This window comes from Oryzias melastigma, linkage group LG2 (assembly GCF_002922805.2).
Source record: "Oryzias melastigma strain HK-1 linkage group LG2, ASM292280v2, whole genome shotgun sequence".
Classification (NCBI taxonomy): domain Eukaryota; kingdom Metazoa; phylum Chordata; class Actinopteri; order Beloniformes; family Adrianichthyidae; genus Oryzias; species Oryzias melastigma.
The window spans coordinates 19,660,943-19,678,995 of NC_050513.1; the positions used below are offsets into that span (position 1 = coordinate 19,660,943).

The window sequence follows — 18,053 nt, forward strand, 5'->3', positions numbered from 1 at the left end:
TCAGGCGTTATCCCTTACATAAATATTTTCTTATTCTATTCTTCTTTAGAATGAACCAATAGCGGTCTCAGTTTTTCATTAAAATCATGTCCTACAGCGTGGCAACCAGTTATAGTCGAACTTTATAGGAGTAGGATTATGTCCCAGTTTGCCTTTTCTCCACTTCCTTTCAACCAAAGCTTATTTGACATAAATGTACAGCAACAGGAATGGAGCAAGCCAACAGGAAGGAGCAGCGTAACTTACAAAATAAAAGTCTTATGAGGGTGTTTGACACCTCAACATTTTCATCAATAAGAGTATTTCTAAGATGAAACTTTTCACCAGATAATGACATCATCCAAACATGAAATTAATACAAACAAATCAGGACATTTACGTGTTAGGATTTGCTTGTTTGCCTTCTCTTAGGTTTTAGTGCAAGCTGGCTGTGACTCCGCCCCCTCTCCTGTGGAGGAGCAGTCACAGCTGCCTGCACTTTGCTAATCAGCAACACTGCATTTAAGGAACTTCCCTCAAGACTTCAGTTGGTCTGTCTCTGTGGTTCTTGAATCTGGGTTTTGTAAATAAATACTTTGATAGTGATGTTTAGAATATAAGCTAAGATATGCTGAATAAAGTGAAATGACATGAGGGGACACACTTAATTTAATTCTTTGCAGAAACCATGGGACCCCCAAGGGACACTCTGCTAAAGCTAGCTTGTTTCCAAATACTATATTCAGATTTCAAGAAGTATTTCACACAATTAGCAAAAGCTTAACGATGTGAAAGACACTTTGGTTTTGTACGATCACATCTTTAGGCTGGTTTTGTTTTGCTTCAGGAATTATACAATCCAACAGGAAGAAGCCGCCACTTACAAAATAAAAGTCTTCACATAGAGACATGTACGCTGATGATCTTTAGAGTCTGTGCAGAATAAAAGATGACAAAGTGTATTTGATTAATTTAGTATAAATCAAAGACAAAAGAGTAAAGGCTCGTGAACACATTTCTACAGTTTTGTATCAGAAATAACAGTTGATCCAAAAAAAAAAAAAAAAAAAAACACAGTCAATAAAATCAAATTACTGTCTTTAAGTGTTGTGTTTTTTGATTAAAAACTGAACTTTTCAGGCATTTAGTTTTAATTTTTTTGACTGTTGTGATCTGGAAGAGTCTAATCTGATGTTTAGTTCTTGGGACTCACTGATAGCACCCTCACTGACAGGCGAATACATTTATAAAACATTTCCATTTTTTAAATAATTCACAGCTGTGATGCTACTGGAGCAGGTAAAATAACATGAAGCAGCTTCGGCATGGCAGGAACAAACGGGTGAAACATTTAGGGGGAAACGATGATTTAAAATCTCAAAAAAGAGATGTATCTGTTCTTGTTCATATCGAGGAAACACTTTATTAGAAGTTATAGAAATGTTTCACAGGATATATATGATTTTTTTGTTTTGTCTTTTATTATTCCTTTGTTAGTCAATTATTAATGTTCCTGGTGTTTAACTTTTCCTTTCATATTACAGTTTAGGAAAAACCACTCATGACCGTTATTAGAATGATACTCTGTGATCATTCATGACTTATTGTGTAACAGTTGACCCATTTCAGAAACATTTATTTCTTAAAAAATGTTAAAAACTTTTTATTTGTTTGAAAAATATTCATCCATCCATCCATCTTCTTGACCGCTTTGTCCCTTTCGGGGTCGCGGGGGTGCCGGAGCCTATCCCGGCTACTGAAGGGCGAAGGCGGGGTTTGAAAAATATTTCACATTTTAATATAAAGTACTAGTAGCAGTAATTTTAAAATAAAAAAACTGGTATTGATGTTGATCTTTTCTAATAATGTATTTATATTTGAATTCCTCACCATATCACAGGACAAGACTTACTAACCTGGCCCGGTACCACTGCTCGTTTAGGTTTGAGGAACTTGGAGTGACTCACTCACATGATCAGATCAACACGAATTATCCTCTCGTTAAGACAACCAGAGGGCAGAACCGGATGATTCTGAGCTGAAGAAGAGCTCAACACCAGTGAAGACGTGTGTGCTGGTCAGTCTCAGTCTGTGATGTTACCAACACTGACACTGGCGGAACCTGATAGGCTGCGTTTGACGCTAACCGCCGCGGTCTGCTGGGGCATCTCCTCCTAAACACGGCCCAACCTCACAGACAGCCACAGTCAGGTCTGTTCTGGATCAGCCGACCCCCAGAACAGTCGGAGCAGAGGAGAACCACGTGGTGAGTTCTGGGAACACCGGTTCTTTTTGGACCAAAGTGATGCAACGAATGGCACGCGGATTCATGATGTTGATCATTGAAGTTGTGTGTTAACCAGCTGTCATGAAAACCCATCAGAATGTGCTGGGAGACACGGTGTTGATGCACCTTTAACGGTAGCCACTTGGACAACATATATCCAGTTACCGAAGAGAAACAACTTCTCACCCCCTGAACGGTGGAAGGGTCACAGAGGCTAAATTCATCAATATAATCAAACATATTTAAGCAACACAATAAATATTTTTGAAAACTTGGCATGTATTATGTATTTTTGAGCACTTTTTCATAGTTCTTCAATGAAATTTCCAGTCTTTTATCAAATTTCACATTTTGTAAGTAGCTTTTTCATTTTCAGCAAATCCCCTCCACAGTTAATGTAAATTGTGCCACAATTTTCAGCAAAAAGCTTCAGCATCTTCAGCAACTTCTATCAGCAAAGAGGTTCATGGGCTTCAATGTCTTTTCTAGGTTGTGTCTGTTTTTGACATCTACAGTTCGGAGACTGTCTGCTAATCTTTGGTCCAATCATGTTTTAGACAAACACATCCTTACGAAGCATCCATTGGAGCCAGCTCGGTGTCGTTTTTAATGGTCACTTCACTCAGTCTCTACCAACAAATACTGGATTTTCTTGATCTCTATCAGTCAATCTCTTCTATGACATATATTTCTATAAGTCATTGTGTTTTTCCCCCAAACATGGAAAAAGGAGGACATCATCTATTGGACCTCAGAGTCTTTCAGCTTTTGGTTCTATTGTTCTCCAAACAGGCTCAGCACTGACACTCCATGAGATTCCTTCTGTTTGATCCAAACCTTCCATGTTTTATTGACCTCTACTGTCTGTCCGTGGTCGTCTGACTCCAGCTCACCGTCTGACGCTGCAGAATCTTTCTTCTTGTTGAATCAGGTCGAGCAGGTGTGTGCAGAGATGCTTCCACGATCGTGTGAACCATAACTTTAGGAAATCTATCAGCTGTAATAAAGTTAATGACCTTGTTTGCTTTCTGTTGAAGTGCCCTGAGAGGATTCACTTGTAAATTGGAGCTATATAAATACGCTGGAGCGAACGCAGTGGTCACGGTTGCTCCTGAAATGGTTGAGAAGTGACTGGGGAGATCTATGTGGAACCTCTCTGTCTCTTAAAGATTTCTACTCGCGTTTCCCCCCCAGCAGAAACTGATATTATGCTACAGCAGTCTCTGCTCCCCACGGAGCTCTTCCCTTAAATAACCTCGAATAAAAGTAAAGAGACTGATCAACCAAAGGAGAAAAAGAGAGTTCCACCTGCGTTCCATAAACTCCTTCAGAGGAAACGGGGTTTGGCCCTGTCATCATTTGGGTTTGGTTTCGAAGGGGTGATGTTGATACCGACCCGAATCACACATAATTTAATTTAACGGTGATGTTTCATAGAGCTCAACACATATTAGTAGTTAGTGGGCTATAACTCTGTATTTTCACAGTTTTTCAGTATGAACATGTGTACTTTATACCCAAAATACATAGAATTTTAAAATAACGCACATACTAAGTGGGACCGAAATATGGTATAAAATTAAAAGTTGCATAATTTGTTGGAAGACTCGTTCCATGATGGTTCCATGACAGAAAAACTCAGAAGTTAAAGACTTCCCGCCTTATTCAAGACACATCGTAACACATTGTCTGAAACATCTGGGTTTTAAATTAGTTATGTGCATAACTCAAAGTTACAGTTTAAACCCCTCTAAACCGTAATGTTGAGTGTCAAACAAGGAATTAGGTTTTTAGCTTGATCGGGGATTTGAACCCAAGAACTCCAATTCTCAGGGTTGGACGCTCTCCCACTAGGCCACTATGAAAATGGTCTTAAATGATGCTTGCATGTTGCACTGCAGGAGTGTCAGTAACGTCGCTGGAAGAGAAAAAAAGTCCAGCTCTAGAAACAGTGGCGGGAAAAAATATGGTATAGAGGCCACTACCTCACAGAAGGCGGAGTCGGGCTCAGGCTGGGCCGTATGGGGTTCCATTTGTGCCAAAAAAACAATATGTTGGGAAGGATGTATCAGAGCAAGAATGATAATTCTGAGGAATAGAATGACTGAGTAATAACCCTTTATTTCTCTATAAAAGTCTATGGGATTTTGGCTACTTGGAGACGGCGGGTACTTCCTGTTTGGAACACGGGGAGGGTCCAGGTGTCCAGTGATTATACAGTCTATGGTTAAAGCTGAAGATCTGGATCATGAAGATTTGCCACCAGTGGAACCAAACGAGAATCCACACCTGGGTCGCTGTAACAGCGAGATTTGTGGTCGATGTCAGTACTCACCGCGTACACGTGCATTCAAGAACACGCTTAACTCGGGTTCTTGAATGTGCTTTTAGCCTTGGCAGTTGATTCTTCTTCCTGTAGTTTTTCTACCGTTCTCCACCGCATGTCCACCACCTACATTTGTAAGAGGTTTGGTGAGAAGTGTCAAAGCTGTGCAGATTTGGTAGATCTTGCTCCAGCCTCTCTTTCACGGACGTACTCTGATATTTGAGAAACTTGGTGACATAGAAGCAGCAACTACTTATTTCTCCTCTATGATCAGTTGTCCAACGATTGGTACGTCCGTATTTTGAAAAGTCACTAACAAATCCAAGTCCCTGATTGGTCAAAGTTCAACAAGGTCCAACATTTTACATGTAGAGGCCAAAAATGGTCTTATAAAATTGTGTAGTGAACACATGTTACCAATTTCAGTGTGAATGCAGCCCTAACTGTGGAAAATCCAAAGTTTATGGACGTATTCAGTTCTATAGATTGATTTTTGTCAAATCTATGAATATTGTTGTTGTACTGTGGAGTGACTAGCATACAGTGTTAATATCACTGATCCCTGTGGGCTGGAACCTCTGATGGGGCTAATTATAGAGGGCCGTCATGATGATACGACAGCCAGGAAGTATCGTCTAAACGGAGGCGCTCACATAAACCGCTTCCACCTACGAGACGCCAACAGATGAATGAAGAAAACCTCTCTTATCAATCACTGTGTTTCACTCAAGAGGTTTTTATTGAATCATTTATTTAGAAACAACACGGATGAGAAAAAAACCTTGTCTTGTTGAGGAATTTTTGAAATATTCTCAAACATTTTTCTTCATGTCATCAGTGAATTCCAAAGACGGCGTTTAACTTCCTGCTCCGTCTATAACATCATTACACGGCCGACGCTCACATAATGCTCCTACAGCTCGCTAATGATGCATTAAGGCCACATGAAGTGTTAGCAGAGTGTCTTCAGGCTGTGATTACTGATGGATCCGTGTGTGTTTGTGTGTGGGGGGTGTGCATCCATTTCCAGAAAACTCCCTCCTCTCGATTAGACAACAATACACTTAAAGTCGGTCTGAGGAGACGCTGTAGAGATGAGCACACACAGAGGGAGGAGGCGTACCCGTGCAGAAGAATGAAGGAAGAGGCTGAAGGACAGAGTGACAGTCTTCTCGTCTCCAAACATCTTTTATACAATTAGAACTTACAGTAAGCCTTTATCAAAGAAACCTACTGGAAATCTCATTTCTTTTCTTTTCATATTGCAATTACTGGACGACCTTTGCTCCTCCCCCCACTACCAAATCAAACAAATGACGGAGTCAAGAAAGGAAGTTTTATTTCTATGAAACAGAGCTTTTAAAATCCAGTCAGGAGTCTGGAGCGACAGTTAATACAACCGTTGTCTGGTGTCGTCCTGTCTCGGGACGGTTTGACTCGTACGCTGTAATCACGCCGGGACATTTGAGGTACGTGGTGTTAGCGCCAAAACCGTGCAAATCTGGGTATTTTTTAAGTTCACAGCTCTATTCCGATATATGAAAGACTTGCTGACATTGAGAATTATTAATACGTCCATCATGATCAATGTCAACAGTTGGTACGTCCGTGAATTAAAAGGGACCCCATCCCTGATTGGTCACCTTTCGACGCACCTTGTTTTGTACGTAGCCTTAAACTATCTTGTGTGGCTACGTGTGAATGCAAATGTCTTGAACATCGAAGGCCAAAAACATTTACGTTGACTTTTAAGAATAGTAATAGAGGGCGGTGCGTCCGGTGGCCGAGAACCACCATGGCAGCAAACAAGAAAATAAACTGCAAATAACAAGAAATGATGCAAATGAAAGAACGTTCCGACATTCTAGAAGACATGAGGGATATTCAAGAGTAGATCAGGTTTATTTATTCATTTTGAAGAGCGTTACAACAGTGTTGGTTCATGAGATCATTCAGAGACTCTCCCAGTACGAGAGATTCACCGTCTGCTGCATTGAAGAGTGCTTTCAGCGGTACTTCTGTCTTCATGTGACCCAGTTTGACCACTTGTTGTCCCGCATTAGTAAGAAAACACAAAAACACAAAAACACCTTCTGTTATTGTCTCTATACAAACATGAAAACTTCGTCAAATTTGGGACGACTCTATAAGGATCCAATGAGTTTGTCCACCATGTTGGTTTTGGACTCCGCCCCCTGATCACACGTATGTGCTTGCATTGGTACCCACATTTTTTTAAACTGTTGAAAGTTATTTAAGGTTTAAGTTGATTTATTCTGGAATAATATTCCTGCCTTTTTATTATTCATAATTATGTTAAAAAGTTACAGTTTTAAAGTTTAAAAAATTGGCATTCTATTAACTTTTTGGACTATTTTGGCATTTACTAAGATTTTTTAGGCTATTTTGGAGTTTAGCTAATATTTCAGCTATTCTAGCTATCTTGGCTAATTTAGGCTTTTTCGAAAAGGTTTTTATGCTGTTTTGGAGTTCAGCTAATATTTCAGCAACTTGCTAACTATGTTGGCTAACTTGTTTTTTTTTTTTATAGCAGGCTAATATTTACACGCTAGCTGTTTTGGTTAATGTAGGTTTTTTTTTGGTTTTTTAGTCTATTTTGAACTTTAATTATTTTTTCAGCTACCTGCTAGCTGTTTTGGCTAAACTAAGTTTCTTTCAGTTTTTTAAGCTAATTTGGCATTTAGCTAATATTTTTAGCCGTCTATCAACTTCAGCGTTTTCATCTCTCAGTTTCTCCATCTTTCAGCAGTAGCATCTTCGGCTTACAGCATTCACACTAGCTTTATCTCAGGTAATGCCATATATGTATTTCATGTTAAAAAGATACCGTTTTAAAGATGTAGTTTTAGAGAGTTCAATAAACTTTGATCTTGTTCGGGCCGTGACCTCAGGTGTGTTATGGATTTTGGCCCGTTGTGCAATTGAGTTTGACTCTCCTGTTGTAGGGGAAGAATTCAGATTTGGCCCGAGTCTTTCAGATGTCGGTGTAGAAAGAAAAAGCCGTGCACCGTTACGACATTTTGTACCAAACTTCTTCCAACTGTAGTATCGGGTTGCAACAGACCTGTTGTGTGTTACGTGAAAGTAGCAACATTGAGACTCCTAACCACAAGTTGGATTCAGGTTATTGTGAGACATCCATGAATGTATGTTGTCATGTAGAAACTGATTATTTAAAAAAAAAAACATAAATAGAAGGAAGAGACCTCAGACAGGATTTTTCCTACATTTTCCTTTCTTATTAAGTAAAGTTTACATTCACCAACAATACTCTTTATTCTTCAGCTCTTGTATTTAGGCTGCTAGTTTATTTTTCTGGGGTTCTTCGTGGACCTTCAGCCTGGGCAGCAGTGGTGGTGGTGGTGGGAGATGCTGATGTTGTTTTGGCATCTGGCTTTTTGTTTGCTTTGTTTTGTTTGCTCTCTGTTCCGCTGGGCCGCCTCTTCTCCGGCGTGTCACCACCGCACGTCCAACCCGGAGCTAACGGGGCCCCCGGGGTCTGGGGTGGGCGTGCGTGTGAGAGGACGTGGTGTGGTTTTGTGTGTTGGAGTACAGACCCCCGCACACACGAGCACACTCCCCGCCGACCCGGAGTGAGGAGTTAACGGCGATGAAAAGAGCGTGGCAGGTAAACACACACAACCGGCGCTGTCCGCGAATCAGCAGCGTGAAACCAAACCGTTGTGCTCTGATTGCAGTGTGTGTGCTCACATTACCTAACCACACACACACACACATGCACACACATGCACACTGCGGCTGTGTGGGAGCTGTTCAGAGCAGCTAAAGTAATTAAAAGCCGGCCCTCCCTGTCCTAACCCCAACCAATCATTTTCAACACAAGTTAACTGACCAACAAGCAGAAGACCTGAACCACCGAGCAGAGTAAACGTTCAAAATCAGATTCAATAAAATGGAAGATATACCCCAAAATATGACAATGGTTTTCCTTTAGAAAAATGTTTTGGCGCAAAATAAAAAAAAAAAGTGTATCGTTGAAAATGAGTGAATCTAATTTAGTTACCCTGTTCAGTTATACTATAGTTATAGGAACTCTATTTGATTGATTGTTAGGTGTTAGCAAGACCTTGAACTTTCTGTTTTATCCAATGAGGATAATGTGGCTAACATGTGTCAGCTGTGAGTGGAACCCCTCCCCTTTCGCCTCCTTTTGACCCGCCCTCACTGGCTACACACCCCTCACTCTCCCTTTCTGCCCCCTGGTTAGTTCTGTATGTGACAAATTCATGACAATAATACTTTTTTCAAAATGGTGGCTATTCTCCTGGTTTTATCTCCATAGAAACCATTTTATTTTTTGATCACCTGGGGCTGACGGACAGATTTATGCAACTTTTAGAAGAATCGGCAAAAGTACATTTTTGAGTTATCTTGGCAACGGAGGTTTTTGGTTAACCACGCCCATATTTCTAATATCTTCATATGGTATGTTATATTGTTTCATGCAGCGTGAGCTAGCGATTCATATATTACATTTTCACAACATTCCGGTAAAAAATGTTTGAGCAACAAGTAAACACCAGTTTTGCTAGCTAGAAAAAAAAAATGTTGTTCAAGATCAACACATTTCATTTCCAACATTTTTCTCCAACTAGATTCCTAATTATGCTCGAGAAGTTTGGAGTTGATGGATTGAAATCCCAGAGAGGAGTTTAAATTTGTAGCTGGTAGCAAAGGGGATTTTTGGAAAAATTCAAGATGGCGGACTCTTCCTGAGGTCAAAGGTCAATTAACATTGGTTGTGGTTGTAGACTTTAGCTAACGGTGAGTGTGTTAAATTTCGTGAAGATCACTCAAACTAAAGATTTATTTTGCTGCATTGCTTCATTGGATATCCCCATCACATTTTTGGCTTCCTTAGTGGATTTTCAATTATTTTTTTTTTTGTGCCCCATTCATGTTTGTTGATGGTTTCGTTATGATGTCATCATTTTTGGGGGAGGGGCCGTTCACTATGTCCAAAATTCATTTTCACTGGGGTCAAATCTGCCTCAAAGGGGCAGTAAAAAAGAGGAAAGAGTTCCTGCCTTGTTGTCAAAACTGTCACCTCATACTTGGTGAATTTAGGTTCTACATTCAGGTGAATCACAGTGATGGTTTTCAAAATAAAGGCACAAAAAGACTTGATTTTGGGGCTTTTATTCTCTTAAAAACAGAATGACATGAATCTCCTCATGAATGCAGCGACGGACACAAACAAATCCTCAGATGAATGGTCTGACTCCTGCAGGATGAAATAAACCTGATCTTTGGATCTCTTCACGTCATGTGACGGACACTCCCAGTAACAATGACTTCCTGTCCGTCTGCAGCATCACAACAGGATGAATCCTTGTTACTGACAGCAGCACGCCACCGGAGGGATCAGCGCCACTCCAGACGAGCGCTGAGGGTCTTGTGGTTCTCCTAAGGAGGATGGAGAGTTCAGGGGGGAACAGGAAGATGGGAGGATGGTGGTGACATCCAGGTGATTTCAAAATAAGATAGACAAACTTAAAGAAAAAATTACAACAAAATTCTAAAATGACAGAAATATATGAGGAATCCCAAACATGCATTTAAGAAGAACTGAAAATGATACATTTTCTTCAAAAATTATTACAATAATGATAAATTGATGAGAATTATAAGCTTAATGATTACTAAATCTCGAATGCATTGCTTTAGTTTTGTAGTTTTTTATGTTTAAGGTAAAAAACAAAAAAACAACATCAACGTAAGTCAGGATGACACATCTTAAAATATTCATTAAATAATTTCGGTAAATTCTAATTGTCCCAAAAACAGCCTCAAATTCATATCTAGAGTTTAAATCTTTTTTTTCCCCCCAAATGTTTATTTCTAACATAATTTCTTGATTTCACGTCTTTAATATCAATTAAAAGAATAAACATTACTGGTCCAAAAGAATCAGTTTTCTTTAACTTGATCTAACTTGCGTTGGTTCTTTGGTGAGGGTGCCGTCCTCCCGGTTGTCATGGAGACGATGTGACTTAATAATCCCGCCATCTTTACATGCGAGTTAGCGTAGTCACAGTGACTTTGGTTTTAGCGCTATCCGCCTGTTTTTTAAGATGTGGGTATATGTGCGAATATGCTAATGTGGCTAAAATGTAGCGGTGTTGGACTGTTTTCTTATTTTATTTTATTTTTTGACGTGTTACTATCAAGGTTTGGAGTTATAGTGAATCACAATCACATCAGTTTTGGTGGCATCAGTCTGTTGTTTTAATGTGTTGCTAACAAGGTCAGGTTCTGACTATGCTAACGTGGCTAACGCAACTAACTTTTCTAATGTGGCTAGCATACCGCGGTGTCTTGTTTGTTTGTATTTTTACGTGTTACTAAAAGGTTAGTACTCACAAACATGGTCGCAGTAATGTTTGTTCTAGCGATGTCGGCGAAGGTTGGGAGCTACAGGTTTTGTAAATTGCGCTAACAAAGCTAACGAGGCTAAAGTGGTCCTTTGTACTTCTAAGAATTTGTCTCATTTATGTAAAGTTTGAAATTTTAAATAAAGTTTGAGAATTTTATTCTTTTTTTAATAACATCTGCACCATTTATTTTAGGATATAGAATAAAATCATTTCAGGATCAATATTGTTACTACATAAAGTTCTTGTCAGTATTAAGATTCCTGCTGGTAATTTGTACGGATGTACATCAGTGTACTTTAATATAGTGTAGTAGTTCAGTAATTTACATCGGAGGCAGCATTGGTGCTTGACAGAATTAAAGAACAAAGAATTTAGTATTTACTATGAAATATAATATGATTTCTTTCAAAATAAAAGCATCAGCATCTCATGTCTGTAAATATTTACTAACTGTCAAAGGTACTTTTCTGTTTATCCTTGTTTTACCATTAGTATAAACGGAGCTAAACACTGTAAATTTGAGAACTTCATTTATTTATTTTTATTCCAATCTGGAATTTCTGGTTTGATTCCTTAAATTTTAGACTATGGATTTAGGTCTTTAAACATTTTGAGTTTCCTCTGATACAAATACAAATCTGATTTCATACTTTTGTATTTCTTTTATATATATTTTTTTAAGTCTGAATTTGGCTTTTAGGCTCCTCCCACTGATCAGCTAGTGTCTGAACCAGTAGCTAAACCCCTCCCACACTCACTCTGTAGATAGATACATATGGAAAAGAAACTACTTTTTTATTACTAAGACTGATTTATGTGTCCTGAATAAAATAAATTCTGTTGCTTATCTTAATCTTAAGTCTAATAACCTCAGATAAAAACATCTAAGTTCAACACCAGTCCTGAGACATTTGTCCCTCAAACACACAACTGTTGTGTAGACTGTGTGTTTGTGAAACAGTCACAGCAGAGGAGAGCGGCGGCGTCCTCCGCGCAGATGCAGATGTAGTCGCTGTTGCACTCATTTCATTTACACTCAATCAACTGTATTGATCTGAGGAACTTCTCCATCTACTAGAATCACATCCCGGCCATGTTCACACACACACACACACCCCGACACACACACACACACAATGACACAATGACACAAAAGCAAATTCAGGGATAAAAGAAGAGAGAAAAAAGACATCAGTAGAAATTTGATCCATATGTCACCTCTAAGAGCCAGTGACCTCGTGTGTGTGTGTGGGTGTGTGTTTGTGTGTCTATGTGTGTCGGTGTGTGTCTATGTCTGTGTGTCTATGTGTGTGTCGAGGTGTGTCTATGTGTGTGTGGTCCCTAGTGGCTCTTTGTGTGAAGGGCTGGGAAACTTAAATCAGCAATTAAGGTAAATAATTAACGAGTTGAACGATGGATTATTAATGAACTTGAGGAGCTAATTGCCGGCGGCTGGAGGCTGGATGCAGCGCGACAGATAACACCTGAAGACGAATGGAGGGAACACACGGGAAGGTGACGGCCCGGAGCGAGGAAATCAAAGAACCAAGTGAAAGATCAATGGACCAGAGGGACTGGAGATCGAGAAGAGAGAAATATTTACTGTTTTTGATGTTTATTTGGACGTTTTACAGTGAAAAATGAACAAAAAAACACAAAAAAGACCAAGACAATTTAAAGTATTTAAGTCAATTTGGAAGAATTCTGTTTGGTGGAAGACTAAAATATTGATTAATTTTTCAAAGAATAGTGAAAAGCTAAAAAATAAATAGACCTACACAAATGAAACAATGCCTTTTTTCATATTTAAAGTCAAAATTAAGAATTTACAGCAAAATATTAAATATATATCAACTTTGGTTTCATTTTTCCAATAAAAGGAGAAGAAAAACCCACAAAAATACCAAAACAAACTAACAAAATCACCAATTAAGGTAAATAAGGTTTTTTTTTATTAATTTAACATCAATATTGAAGAAATCTAGCTTGAAGAACAGTAAAATATAAACAATTGTATCTTTTTTGTTTTACTATATCTTAGACAAAGTACAAAAAATCTAAATGACCAAAGCAAAAAATATATATTTACATTTTTAAAAAATGATTTTTTATGCGTTTAAAAATCCACCTTAAATTATTTTACTGCGTAGAACAGTTTTTTTCTATTTAGGTTTTAATTTTTTTCCACTAATAGTTAGAAACACACAAAAAGACCGGAGCAAACCCTCATGAAAAATGTTTTTTCAACATTTTTCGGTCAATATTGAAGAAACCTGCTTAGTTAAATGGTAAAATATTAAGTATTATATTTATACTTAACAATAAATTGTGAAAAAACAAAAAAAGAAAAAAAATGTTTTATTTTTCCTGCTTTTACATTTAATGTTAAAGATTTTTTTATTTTAAAGAAAGTAAAATATTGGCAATTTTTCCATTTTAGTTTTGATTTAACAGAAATTGTGAAAAAACTACACTAAAATGAACTTGGGAAAACAAAAAAAAGATTGTTTTTTTCATATTTGAAGTTGTTTTTTGTTTTTTTGTATTTACATAGCTAATCTTTGCCCAGTTTTGCTTTAGTTTGATGATTTCAAACAAAAAAAGAGAAAAGAAATAAGTCATGAAAAGGGTTTGAAAAGGTGAAATATAAAAGCATTCACGGCTCTGATTTGCCAAACATTAAATAACCTTAAACAGATCTTCCTTTAGGCAATCCTCTTTTTTGTTAAATTTGTAAAACATTCAAATATGTAGACTTTTATTTTGAAATTCCAATGCGTATTTGCATTTAGGTGTTAAAATCTCTCCTTTATGCTTTTATTTAATACACATGATACATTTTACAGTTCAGCACAGAAAGATTCATCAGTTTTGAGAGAAACTCAGATTTCCGTCTTTTTGGGGTTGAATTCTGACCCTCTTCCTCTCTGCTGGTGGACCACTCACCTCGGAGGACGTTCCCTCTGGATGCGTTCAGGTCGGCGGCGGCGCGTGTGAATACCTGCTGTCGCCGGAGCGAGCTCTTGTTAAGCGCTGCCGGGTGACCTGTGGACTTCAGACGACGCTGAGGAGACACGTCCTTAATCTTTACTGCTGAGGGCCGCGCACAGCCAAAGGCTGCAGATACCAGGACATGTCGTAAGAGATACGCAGATCTGATCCCGTCTGTGATCTGATCCGATGCTGGGAGTGGGAGGTCCAGTGGTGGTGGTGTGCTGTGAAGCCTCAGTGAAGCTCAAGACACCTTGATCTAAAGTTAAGTCCTGGGACGACAGGCACATGGAAAGACATAAAAACCAAAAGAAGACCTGCTGAAACACCTCTAGATGATCTTTCATGAGACTCCTCACACAGAGAAGTGTTGTCCATCCTTCATCTCTGAAGGAGCTGATTCTCAATAACTGTTGGTTCCAGTGAACGGAGCTTTAGAACGACGGTGTTTCTTTGACTGTTTCATACATTTAAAGTATCTGAAGCTGAGAAACCAGAAACACTTGCAAAATCGCTAGCTTAGCGCTATATTAGCGCTTTCTGATGTTGTCATCACTTTCTGTCAATCAACGGGTTTCAACAGAGACTCCACCCCAACAGTCCCGTTTTATTTTTTCAATGGACCTACAACGAATGGGGGCCCTCAAGAGGTACGGTTCTGGTTAATGGGTCCATTTAGGAATGGAAAGCTCAAATTACCGGACTGGACCGCACCGGACTGGACCACTCAGTGGAAACGAGGCTTCAGTGAAAGCTGATTGGTCAGACGCCAATTCAGCCTCATCCGACCGTAACGTGTGATGTATCCAGGCTAGCATTGAGTCCACACCTAAGCCAGTGTGGTGAAACACAGTACTGGTATCTTCTACCCCTGATAAAAAACCTGAATCCAACCTTTGAACAACTTTATTAGCAACATCCTCATAGGATTACGCAGCCAGTCGCTGAACATTATGCATTATGACTATTATGGTCTGTGACTGTCACAATCATTACATAATTGGAGCAAAGAATCCTGATTTTTCTCTGCTAAATGCAGCTTTTGTTTGTAAGTTGTTTCCGATTTTCTGCTAAATACGTTTGTTTTTGGTTAGCTTTGCTAGCTTGGGACCTTCAACTTAGCACTCAGTGCCATCCATCCATCCATCTTCTTGACCGCTCCTTCCCTTTCGGGGTCGCGGGGGTGCTGGAGCCTAACCCGGCTACTGAAGGGCGAAGGCGGGGTACACCCTGGACAGGTCTCCAGTCTGTCTCAGGGCCTCAATCACACACACATTCACTCTCACATTCACACCTAGGGGCAATTTAGAGTCACCAATGAACCTATGAAGCATGTTTTTGGACGGTGGGAGGAAGCTGGAGTCCCCGGTGAAAACCCACGCATGCACGGGGAGAACATGCAAACTCCACACAGAAAGGTCCCAGCTGGGATTCGAACCGGGGCCTTCTCGCTGTGAGGCCAGAGCGCTAACCACTGCGCCACCGTGCAGCCAGCACTCAGTGCCATTACTTTTAAAAAGTAGGGGGTGAATTTTCCACACATGACCGAACAACTTGACAGTCATCAAGAATGAGCGGGATGAGGTGAAGAATCCAAAAGTTTTCCTCAGCAGCAGGAGAGCGGCCCAGTTTCTTCTGTTGAGGGTTGGAGACCACTGGCATGAATAGACCTACAGTGGATCAAAGAATGTCAACTCCAGTGTCAGAAACCCCAAACCAGGATGCTTCCACCTCCATGCTTTACAATACATTCTTCAGCATTCCTTTGACCTCCAAACACACGAGTCTCATTCCTTAGACCACATGACCTTCTCTCAATCCTCCTCTGGATCGTCCAGGTGGCCTCTGGACCACGTTAGACGGGTCTGGCTTTATCAGGAGGAACTCTGCCAGATTTAGGTCCATGATGACATTGTGTGTTACCATAGCAACCGTTGTTATTGACCACTCCCGTGTCGTGTAAATGGGCCGTTTCCTCATCGTCCTCTAGATCAGGGATGGACGACCACAGGCCTGGTCTGGCATGTTCTGATTGGCTGGACACACCCGAACCAGGTCATGAGTCATGAGTAGGGCTTGGATGTCTTGGAATCATGCAGACAGTGTGGCGTGTCCCTGATCTAGATCAGTTGTTCTCCACCAGGTGAGATCTTTCATGGAGCTCCAGTAGAGGGAGGATGTCCGTGATTATCTGATACTCGGACAGAATCTGTCAGAATTTAGGTTTTGGTGAATAATCTGTGGTGATTGAATTGATCAAAGACGAACAAATTCCTCCTTCGTGATCAGTTTTCAAACGGTTGGCACTTCCATGATGCTACCCATACACCACTACCAAAATCTGAGTCCCTGATTGGTCAACTGATTTAACTTTCAATGTTTCTCTGCGTTCTGTACTCGGAGCCCAAAAGTGGACTTAAAAACATGTGACGCCTTGCACGTTTACACAGACTTTCCATTGGATGTGGTCTCTCTAAAGCCCATTTCAGAGGCCGGCGTGACATTATCATAGCACAATGCTCAGAATGGTCAGAAGGCCTCGACCAGGCCGTGTTCCGTGAAGTTATCGGCCAGGTGGTAAATATTTTACAGCAGCCTCCACGTGCACGTGTCGTTGGTAGACCCTTGAGCTGTAAACAGGCGTTTGAAAGACGCTGTCGAAGGTCAAGGTGCTCGGTTCTTATCTTCCAGATAAAAAAATATTTGTATCCTGGCTGAAAGCAATAAAATAACACCATCGTGGTGAAGCTGTGGAGCTTTCCGATGTGACGAGTCTGTGAAAAGTCTAGAAGATGCTTCTCGTGATCAAGAACTCAACCTAGACGTGTTCTAGTTATCACAGACTGAAGACTTTCATTTCTTTATTGAGGAGACTTTCAGAAAGACTTTGACGCTTCCTGCTGGTCAACGTCCAGGAAACGTTTCTGTTGTTCCTCATCAGGAACCCGTGTGCTGGAATTCCTCCTTCCGGATCGGTTTTAGCGTGTTACTCCAGAACCACAACTAACAAGTACAGAACGTCTGTCTCTTCATAATCCCCCCCCCAACACACACATCATCACTGATGCCAATGCCTAATGGCTTTGAGCAAGGCAGTCTGCCCCCCCCCCCCCTACCCCACCTTGGGCAGGGATTCAATTGGACTGGAAGCTAATCAATCAAGGCAAGTATCGAGCTGTGATTGGATTTGGTGGCGGCTGAAGGGGGGGGGCGGCCGGGTGCTTTGATTTTAGCTCTCGTCCAATGAAGGTGGACCTGATGTGTTATTGGTGTGGACAGAGAGGACCGGAGTGTGTGTGTGTGTGTGTGAGTGTGGCTGACACATGTCAGCGTCTGAAGCCTGCGAGCCGCTTTGACGGATGACCACTGAAGTTCGGACTGATGGATACGGAGAACTCTCATCCGAGTCTGATCCGCCGCCTTTGACATTCAAAGCTTCGGGCTGATGTGGCTGGAATTTAAGATGACTTCAGAATCTACTGGGTTTTCTCACAGTCTGCAGGAGAATCACAAACAAACGTGTTTCAGCCAAAACGCATCTTAACATTGTCTTGATTTAAGATTCAAACTTTGAGCTTCAGAAAAAATGTCATTAAACTTTCCATCAAACAAGTATGTTTTATTGAAAAAAACTGAAACAAAAAGTCAAATTCTTTAAAATAGTTTAAAAAGTGAGTTAGAATTGATGTTTGTCAATCATTTTAACCAGTTATTTGGCTGGATATGTACTAGGTATGTATGGAGCCCTGAGCATGACGTGAAAAAATCAGATTTAAAAGAAGTAAACAAATTATCTTTTTTGATCTATAAATCATTAGTTTCAACTTGTGAGCACAAGTTAGCATTTAGTGCTCATAAATTAGCATTTTGTAGATAAAAATTAGTTATTAAAATGCATAAATTAGAATTTTGTGAGCTCCATTACTTTCTTCCAATTACAACTTAGCTTTTTGTGTGCAAAAGTTAGCATTTTGTGTGTAGCAGAATAGCAATAAAGCAATAAAGAAATTTAATTTTATTGTGCTTTTACAAACACTTACATTGTGTATCC

The 18,053-nt window shown here is 40.0% G+C and overlaps 1 long non-coding RNA gene across 1 annotated transcript; it reads right to left on the reverse strand.

The window, feature by feature from the left end:
- Positions 1–9,757: 9,757 nt before the first annotated feature.
- On the reverse strand, positions 9,758–14,099 carry LOC118599603. The gene is made up of 2 exons (XR_004949016.1): positions 13,958–14,099; positions 9,758–10,037 (listed from the first exon to the last, which is right to left on the reverse strand). It is a non-coding gene; the product is annotated as an uncharacterized LOC118599603 (long non-coding RNA).
- Positions 14,100–18,053: the final 3,954 nt, after the last annotated feature.